The sequence below is a fragment of the Hyperolius riggenbachi genome, chromosome 12 (genome assembly GCF_040937935.1).
Source record: "Hyperolius riggenbachi isolate aHypRig1 chromosome 12, aHypRig1.pri, whole genome shotgun sequence".
NCBI lineage: Eukaryota > Metazoa > Chordata > Amphibia > Anura > Hyperoliidae > Hyperolius > Hyperolius riggenbachi.
The window spans coordinates 20,667,608-20,677,958 of NC_090657.1; positions in this window are offsets into that span (position 1 = coordinate 20,667,608).

Below are 10,351 nucleotides of genomic sequence, written 5' to 3' on the forward strand. Positions count from 1 at the left end.
CATTGCTAGCAGGCAGAGAACCGGGAATGATTCATATGAATCATTGCTAGCAGGCAGAGCACCGAGAATGATTCATATGAATCATTGCTAGCAGGCTGGGAACCAGGAATGATTCATATGAATCATTGCTAGCAGGCATGGAACCGAGAATGATTCATATGAATCATTGCTAGCAGGCAGTGAACCAGCAATGATTCATATGAATCATTGCCAGCAGGCAGAAAACATGGCAATGATTCATATGAATCATTGCTAGCAGGCAGAGAACCGGGAATGATTCATTTGAATCATTGCTAGCAGGCAGAGAACCGAGAATGATTCATATGAATCATTGCTAGCAGGCATGGAACCGAGAATGATTCATATGAATCATTGCTAGCAGGCAGGGAACCGGCAATGATTCATATGAATCATTGCTAGCAGGCAGAGAACCGGCAATGATTGATATGAATCATTGCCAGCAGGCAGAGAATGATTCATATGAATCATTGCTAGCAGGCAGAGAACTGGCATTGCAGTGCAGTGAATATTAATTAGCCATGTGGCTAGGCAAAATAGCAGTCTCTCCCCTCCTCCTCTCCTGCACACAAAAAACAATAAAACAACATTACTGAGCATGTGCAAACAGTCTAACGCGGCTAAAACCGTGTATAACGTACAGCATGCTGCACTTTCTTAGAACAATGTAAAGCAACATGGGCACTGTGAACAGCCCATTGATTTTTCATTGCTGTGAGTTGGGCTGCGTTGCAGGCTGCTGTAACCTGCGCCTGTAACGTCCCACTGTGAAATCGGCCTAAGAGGCAGAGTGTGGTTTCTAGTCTGCAAATATGAAAGAATGATGAAAAAAAGCTATATAACTGTAAATAAGAATAAGGACATATTCACAGTGGGACGTTGTGGTTTCATGCGACGTTAAAGTCGCAACGTGTCTGCGTTAAGAGGTAACGCACTGCAAGCAGTGAGTTACCACAACGCAACATTTTTTTTAATGCGACTAACGTCGCACTGTGAGCATAGGATTATCATTGCAGTGCGGTAAGCTGCGTTATAAGACTTAATAATGCGCGACCATACCGTCCCACTGTGAATGCGACCTCAGACTCTTTTCCATACCACCCAACTCTCTCAGATGAGAAAGAGCCACACCCCTCACGCCTCTGGCACACCCCTAGTCAGCCATACCATAAATATTTCATAAGAAAAATTTGTTGTTTTATAATTCAAACCACACTGGTCCTTTTTTAGCTTGTTCATTTTCCTTCATGTTAGGTACAGACTACCCAGCAAGCTCATGGTGACCCAGAACTCATTGGAGTGTGTGAGGGGCTACAATGGTCCTAAAAGCCCCCTTACTAAGATGTTAAGAAAAACAAAAGTTTGCTTTCTTAAAACAGAAAGAATTTGCGATAATTCAGGTTGGAGTGAGCTTGAGATGTCTCCCAGTGCATCACTGCTGAATATATGCAAATTAACCATTGTACCCTTAGAAGCTAAACACACCTCCAGAACTGCTGGAATGCAATGATGTGTCAGCTTGTTAAAGGACAACTGAAGTTAGAGGGATATGGAGGCTGTCATGTTTATTTCCTTTTAAGCAATGCCAGTTGCCTGGCAGTCCTGCAGATCCTCTGCCTCTAATACTATTAGCCATAGCCCCTAAACAAGCATGCAGCAGATCAGGTGTTTTAGACATTGTCAGATCTGACAAGACTAGCTGCATGCTTGTTTCTGGTGTTATTCAGATACTACTGCAGAGAAATAGACCAGCAGGATAGCCAGGCAACTGGTATTGATTAAAAGGAAATAAATATGGCAGCCTCTGTATACCTCTTACTTCAGTTCCCCTTTAATTTGTACAGAGCCATAATAATCCAACATGCATACAGACTGTTTCGGATTGTTTGATCCTCATCAGTGCATGGCATGGATTAATTTGGCTCTATGTTAATTAAGCTTGGCTTCATGTTAACTATTGAAAATAAGAAATGATTAATTTAAATATTATTAATAAAGTTTAGAGTCAAACACATTTTTCAGTACAAAAATACATATTTATTTATGTATACACAGGTAGTCCCCAGTTAATGAACGAGATAGGGATTGTTGGCTCATTCTTAACCTGAATCCTTTCTTAAGTCAGAACATTGTGCCATCTCTGTCCCCTGTACCTCCTCTGTGCCCCCCTGTGCCTCCAGTGTCCCCCTGTGTCACCTCTGACCCCTGTGCCTGCTTATACAACTTTAAAAGCCATTTTTCTTTGAATTTTTTTTTTAAATCGATTTTCTCAAAAACAATTTTTTTTTTACTTGTTCCCATGGAAACACAGAATGCATGTCGTTCATAAGTCGGGTGTTCGTAAGTCGGGGACTACCAGTATTATATAAATAATACATATATACAGTGTATATATAAATATACACACGTATTTATATAGTGCCGACATCTGCTGCAGCGCTGTACAGAGTTTATTGTCTTGTCACTAACTGTCCCTCAGAGGGGTTCACAATCTAATCCTTATCTGTATGTTTTTGGGATGTGGGAGGAAACCGGAGCACCCGGAGGAAGCCCACCAGACACGGGGAGAACATACAAACTCCGTGCAGATAGTGTTGTGGCCGGGATTGAAGCCGGGGACCCAGCGCTGCAAGGCGAGAGCGCTAACCACTGCACCCGCCTATCACCTTTTCCTAGATCAGTCACCCAGTAGCACTTACTGTATCAGACTGATGACCTGGCCACAAACAGCAGACTGGTTGATGAGTTTCTGACGCACAAGTCCAGATTTTCCAGGAGATATCTGAGGATTGGCCAGTCGTGCCCCCCCCCCCCCCCCTCTCTGCACTCTTCACATCTGGATGCAGGTGATGGGGTGTTGCGAGAGAGTGCCAGCATGCTGCCAGATCAAACGTTATTGCGATTACTGGGCCTCATCAGCTCTTCATGTTTGTCAGTTGTTGCTGTAACCATTCTTCCCGGCAGTTATCTCAAACTCCGTGACCTCAGCAACCTTCACTCAGCAGATGGAGAGTTAATGCTGAAACGAGCTACCTTGTCAGCAGGGGTAACATTTCCTGCAGGGCCCGCGGCTCACACCTTGCACAGGAAGAGAAGAATTATCGTGTTAAAGTGAGCAGAAACGCGGCATTGTGTCACCGACTTCAATTTGCCATCTTCAAGCTCCTGTGATTGCCCCGAGAATTCTTCTCCTGTAACTTCAAAGACCTGCGCGGCTTTAAGTCAAGCAGCTTCCAGCGCCCGAGGCCAGGCGACCCCGGCATTCAGATAAAATCCATACTCTTATAATTGTCCACAGTTGCTGTCAGATGAGTACAATATGGCCAGAGGTCAGTCACTGTGTCCTGATCACTGCATCCCCCTGTGCTGCTCTCATCAGTGGAGGCCGCTGGGCAGCCATCTTGTCTCTCGTCTGCTGATAGGTGGAGACTGCTTTTCAGTATACCTGAACTCAGACGGATGTGGAGGCTGCCATATTTATTTTCTTTTAAACAATCCCAATGTCCAGGCAGCCCTGCTGATCTCTTTGGCTGCAGTAGCGTCTGAATCTCACACCAGAAACAAGCATGTGTGCAAATGCAGTCACACTTCAGTCAAAAACACCATTAATATCCAATGTGGAAATTGATCCAGTAGTTTGGTCAGACCACCACACCCTCTATTGATCCCCTACAGCACTAGCTGTAAAACACCAAGTGAAAAAACTGATAAATTGACACTCCTTGAAAGATTTGTCGCCCCCAAAACCTGCAGAACAACCTCAATCTTGATGGACTGTCAGATCACAACTTAGGCCTTGACTCCATGGTCATATAACCACTATGACTCAGCTGCTTTTGTTCCGCACCGCTACACTACATTTGCTGTACACTACATTTGCTGGTTCGACAACTCTGTAAAAGAATTAAAGACAGAGGGGCGCAGACTGGAACACAAGAGGGGCAAACATCAGTCCTCTAAAGACAAACATTCCCTAATTGCTCAGGTGAAAAAATATCAAATACTGATCAACAAGAAAAAGTCCTTATCCCTGTCTCAAGAGATTGCAAATGCAGCCAACAGACCAGCCCAGCTTTTCCGCACAGTTGACAATCTCTGCAACTCATCATCAGACCTTCACAGGACTTGTGTAAGAAATGTGCCCTCTTCTCCTAAGACAAAGTCTCCTCCGTACAATCTGCCATTTAATTCACAGCACCGGAAACCTATGTGGAACCATATAATGGATGTGAAAATAGCCTACCACCATGCTCTGATTTCAAGGTAATTACTGAAGAAGGTATCTTACATATCTTTTTAAACCTTCGTCAGACTACCTGCGACCTGGACCCTGGCCCAACTAAGTTCATGTTAAAATGCACTGAACTATGTAGACCAGCATTCCATAAACTAGTCAACCTTTCCTTACAAGCAGCAAGGTTTTTCACCTGTTTGAAAGAAGCAATCATCAGACAGCTACTCAAGAAACCATCCTTTAGACCCAGATGCTCTAAACATCTACATCTATCTCCAAAATCCCCTTTCTGGGGAAAGTTATGAAAGTTAAAGTGAACCTCCGGACTAAAAATCTACTCAGCAGAACTGAAAAGGCTTGGTGTTTCTTTAACAGTTTAACAGCGTCAGAACTTTGTTTTTCTTACCAAAGTATCATTTTTAGCTGCATTTTTAGCTAAGCTCCACCCATCAAAGAAAACTGCCCTGATGCTGTGCAAAGCATGATGGGATTTCCTATGTTGTTATTCATGTTGCCTAGCAACTGGGAGGGGTGACCAGCACACAGGACATTTGGAACTGTATCTCATGCTCCGTCACCTCCTTTTAACCAAAAAGATGGCTGCCCTCATGAAATCAAACATTTGCCTGTTCTTTTAAAACAGGGTGGGTAAGAGATTATATTACTTATCTATTTTAATTAACAAAACTAATGCAACGTAATGACAGTATGTTTGTTTAGGCTGAAGTTCCTCTTTAAGAAAAGGCTGTGTATCTCCAACTTGAAGCCAAGCTTTGCTGTTCACCATATACATGCTGCCACTTGGAAAAATCTTCCAAAAACATGGTTTGACATACTACTGCTATGCTGATGACACCCAGCTATATTTATCATTCAAACCTGGCATCATAGACCCTACTCCACAAATAAACGTGTGCTTAGCTGAGCTTCAGGAGTGGATGCATGATAACTGGCTAAAACTAAATGTCAACAAAACTGAGGTTCTTGTTATCGGGAAGTCAGTGCTCAACAGCAACGCAGCTCCAGTCCCAGCCAGCAGCACTAAGGATAGGGAGTTCAGACCTTTGGAAACAGAGCCTTCTGTCATGCTGCCTCTATGCTTTTGAAACTACCTACCACACCCAATGAGGACATCTCCATCACTGGAAGCCTTTAAGTCCAAACTGAAAAGCCACCGGTTTGGTCTGGCATTTATGAACACCTGACTATTTCCTCTGTAACACGGTCCCAGCCTGCAACTGTGTATTGCCCTGAGACAATACAATGTCTATGCGCTTTGATTCCTATGGGAGAAAAGTGCTTTATAAATGTTATTGTATTGTATCTGCAGGATCTATGGCTACAAGTATTAGAGGCAGAGGCTCAGCAGGCGAGCCGGGTAATCTGGCAGCCTCCATATCCCTCTCAGTTTAGGTGTGCTTTAACGGTGCATCCTAAAATGTTGCAGTTACATTTACTGAGAGGTGCCATGGTGGCCAGTTTCCATGCTGGGTACTTTGATGACTAAACGCTCTGGCTGCCGTAGCTGCATCCAGCGAAACCTATGGAAACCGAGCCTTAGTCTACTCTGGCTCCAGTGCAGCCCACAAACTCTGCAGCGAGAGAGAGGTGCAATGCAGAGTCATGCAGCCCCAATTAACAAGCCACGTATAAGGCCCGGTTCACATTAGCGTTCGCTATCCGGATTTTCCGGATCTGATCCGAACCGCATACTGTACAAACGGAACGTACGTTCCGCATAGCAATGTAAAGTCTATGCAGACGTTCACACGCGTCCGTTCCGTAGAGTACGGAGCCGGACCGGATCCGGACTCTTTTCCAACATGCGCTATTTTTTGGGTCCGGATCTCCGGCCCATGCATCCGGACCGGAGCCGGACCTGAGCCTGACAGCACCATCCGGAACACAGAAACCAATGGGAAATGGAAGGCACAGAACACACTGCCTACAAAAACCTGACATTCTACCCCACTTCCTAGGCGTATCCAAGCGGCCATTTCGGATGGGGACACATGGGCCCAGCATGTCTGGAGTGGAGCAGCAGTGACAGACGTGCTGGAGCTGTTTGGCAGAATGTCGGAGGTGGAGGTGAGGCCTGCAGCGGAGGAACCTGATTGTACATGTGCACCAGGTGCACCTTCTGCTGACCCCAACATTTTTTTTAATTTAAATTTAACTAATGTTTGCCCACGGATCCGGATGGCAGCCTGATGCATGCCTGATACAAACGGACCGGATCCGGATCGGAACCGTACGGTTCTGATCAGGATCAGGTCCTGATCCGATCAGGATCCGGTCCGTTTACTTGCCAAAACGCAAGTGTGAACAGGGCCTAAGCATTGGTTGAATTTGCTTTAAACTGTATGAAGGTGCAGCAGACTATCCATGACTCTCCAGGGAGTCATCAGAGTTGGCAACTGTTAGGTTCAGAGAGATGTGACTGTTGGCGTGTCCCAGCTGGGGTATCTCTCCACATCCCTGGCCAGTGTCCTGGCATGTTGTCAATGAAAGGCAGAGTGACAGCTGTCTGTTCAAAGCTCAGGATGAGACATTACTCAGGGTAGGCATTGTGTTCCACCTACTGACTGTGACAATGACACCCCCCCCCCCCCCCCACCCTACCCTGGGGGAGGGATTATATAGTCTGTTTTCTCAGGTGTTTCTTACCATCTGCTTGTTCTTTACAGCAATCTGATCAGGTATAGGAAGAGGTGAGCAGCTCACTGGCAGCCTATCCCCCCCCCCCCCCTTCCTCCACTTGAGTCAGGCAAGACTCTCAGTCAACCATGCTGACACACAGCCAAACTTTGATTGTTTTTTTTTTTTTCAGTTAGTAATTAATCAGATGGGATGTCAAAACAAGAACACATCTGCACAATAGATCTTCTGTGCAATCTATGGTCCACTGCAGGTGCCATGCCACCAGATCGACCCCCAGGGCTCGTACCAACGTCACGACCTTTTGTGGGATGTTTCAGCTGACCAGCAATTTTTTGAATGACGAATGATCTGTCACGATCTTGTGATAGGGGTACGTATACATAGTTAAACTAATGCTTTGCAACGATTATGTATGTCAAGGTAGATCGTATCTTTAAGACTCTTGCGCAAAGTGCCGCGTGTGCCGTAGCGTGTTCCCGTGGGTAGGAAGATGGATCAAAGAACGCTCGTTCTTCGGGAGGGGTCGCTGTGAGGTACTCTGATCCATCTTCCAATAAGTATTCAGCTGCAAATGGATCTCTCTCTGCATCTGATCAGAGAGGCATCTATTGCCTGCCCACACACTGCAGACAGATTTCCAATAGACTTCAGCATGAAATCTATTGTAAACGGCCAGATATCAATGCCAAAAATCGAGTGATTTATGGCGCCCTTACAAGGTCTCGCCTGCTCCCATTTCTGGTAAATTACACTGATCACTACAAACACGTGTAGAGCCAAGTCAAATAAATTGCCAAAGATGGGGCAAAGAAACCAGTGAGACAAAGCAAAGTCATGCATATAGCAAGGAACGAATCAAAAACAATTGTCCAGTGTACCAAAGTGTATTAGGGAGGTTATTCCCGAGTAAAAACAGTTAAAAACACTGCAGTGGGTGGCAACAAGCAGGAAATCATACAATACTTATAACAGTAGTAAAAATAATCATAGATCAGTTATGTCTGAATCTCAGGTTGGCAGCAGCCCCAAAAATAAATAAATGTACCACCAAGGGCTATGTCATATAAGCAATACGTTACTGACACATAATGTAATGGACCCCCAATACACTACTCCCCCCATCTCCGAGGAAGCTGAGGGATCTGCGGAACGCGTGAGACAGGCGAGGCAGGGGCATTAAGTCGGTAGCAGAGACGTGGATCCCAGTGGTAAGCGGACCTTTTTCCTCATGCAGATTCATGGGTCCATCTGTTACCTTCTTTCCCTGAAAATAAGACCTACCCTGAATTTTGAGCATGCTTGAAATATAAGCCCTACCCCGAAAATAAGCCCTAGTGGAAGTTAAAGGGTACCATCCTTTTGAACTTCAGCATTGCTTATATGAGATAGCCCTTGGTAGTGTGTACTGACACAATTTATTTTTGGGCTGCTGCTAACCTAATAGGGTTAGATCCAGATGTCACTGAGCTATGATTATCGTTATTGTATGATTTCCTGCTTGTCGCTACCCACTGCTGGTGTTGCTTACAGGGAAATAAATATGGCAGCCTCCATATCCCTCTGACTTCAGTTGTCCTTTAAGCACATAGTCGTGAGGTCTCCTGATCCGCATACTTAGTAACAGCAAGTATTATTATTTATTTCTATAGCGCCAAAATATTCGCCAACATATTCCAACATATAGCGCCAACATATTCCACAGAGCTTTACAAAGCACAATAAGACGACACGGGGAACATAGGTACAACCAAGTATTACAAACAGGGGTTCAGCATGACAGCTAGGCAAGTAGAATTTTTAGAGGGCGTTAGCAATGGCAGCCTCCACATTCATCGCCCTTTAGGCTTACTTTAAGGTGGCAATACTTCACTTTTGAACATTTTTAAGGCTGCTTTTGGCTCTTCCAACATAACATTCTGGAGTTTCCACATAAATTGGCCAAACTAACACTATCAGATCTGGGGAAAACCGCAGAACCGCCAGGACTTTCCTGCTGTAAATTCTTAAGACTGGGGAGTTGTTTGAGGTCACCATTAAGGGGAATAAAACCTTGAATGGCTGTGAAGGTTCTTGTCTTCATATCCACCCTCTGCTTCCTGTCTAGGAGGTGAGCAGCCCTGATTATCTGTGCTGGACCTGTTCTATAAGTAGCTTCCCTAAGATAATGTGAATGGACAGCCCCAGGGCCAGAGTCATCTACATAACAGTAGCAATCAGGTCTTCAAATGTTGCCAGGCCAGAGGCTTAGCAGTGATTGAGAGGCCTACTGCCCCACCTATTAGAGCCTTTCATGTCTCATGCTGAGGTCAGGCCTGGGGTCAGGACTGGTGACCCCCTCACAGCCCTGAACATTTCACAAGTGACATGTAGCTGTCTGCAATTATCACTAAGCTAACACTTAAATTGTTAGTTTGTGCTATTGTGTTACTTGTGTCTGGAGCTTGTGATTTACTCACCCTAAAAATGCTCCCCTGGAGGGATCAGAAGAACACAAGGCTTCAGCCACCTCCATAATAGTTAGAAATTAACTTTTGCTTTCAGCAACTTGGTGTCCAATGAGACAGAGCGCTAGGGATGGTGGAATCCTCTATATCTGGTCAAACAATAGTGAATCTGCAAACCATTCATCGCTTATTGCTGAACAATCTGATCAAAGGCTCAAGCAAGGGTCCAGTCCTTTCACATGGAGTGGTCTGGTTCTGATCAGACTAGTCCAATCCAATGGAAATTTATTGAAATCACGACTCTACATGGTTCTGTATTTCAAGATTCAGAGCAAACAGATCAGTTTGCTTCCAATTCCATCAAACTTGGCAGCACGGGGTGCCCAGCCAGGGCACTATCTGCACAGAGTTTGTAGGTTCTCCTCGTGTCTTAGCTAAATGATGTTTAGCAACGTGCAGCGATCACGACCACCGTGACGGATCCCGGCGCCGATCCCCATAGACTCCCACGCTTATTAGCACAATCGTTCAAATTCTCGTTTACGTCCATTCCCGTGGTAAACGATTCTGGGAACATGGACCAGGGAACGCTCTTTCGGCATATCTTTCGTTGACCTGATCAGCCTGATGTAACTTATTTGATTGGTTGCTTCTTGCACGATGGTCTCTATACTGTTTACAAATAGTTGGTACATTTCTATTGGCTCCTGCTGACATGAATATGTATATATGCAAATTGTTGAGATAGGGTGCAGTCCTCTATCAGGTCCTCTACCTGTGTATTTAATGGGCATAACATGCGTGAATATAACAGTGTGTACTGGAACCATTCTGAGGAAGGATTATATCCGAAACGCTGTGCGTCAATGGTGATCCGGGCCGCACTTGAATTTTGCCTATGATGTTTTAAAGAGCTTTAATAAAATACCTATTTTTAGATGGTGCGGATCCTTTCAACTGATATGGCTAGCTTAAGTGGCATGTCAGTTGTACA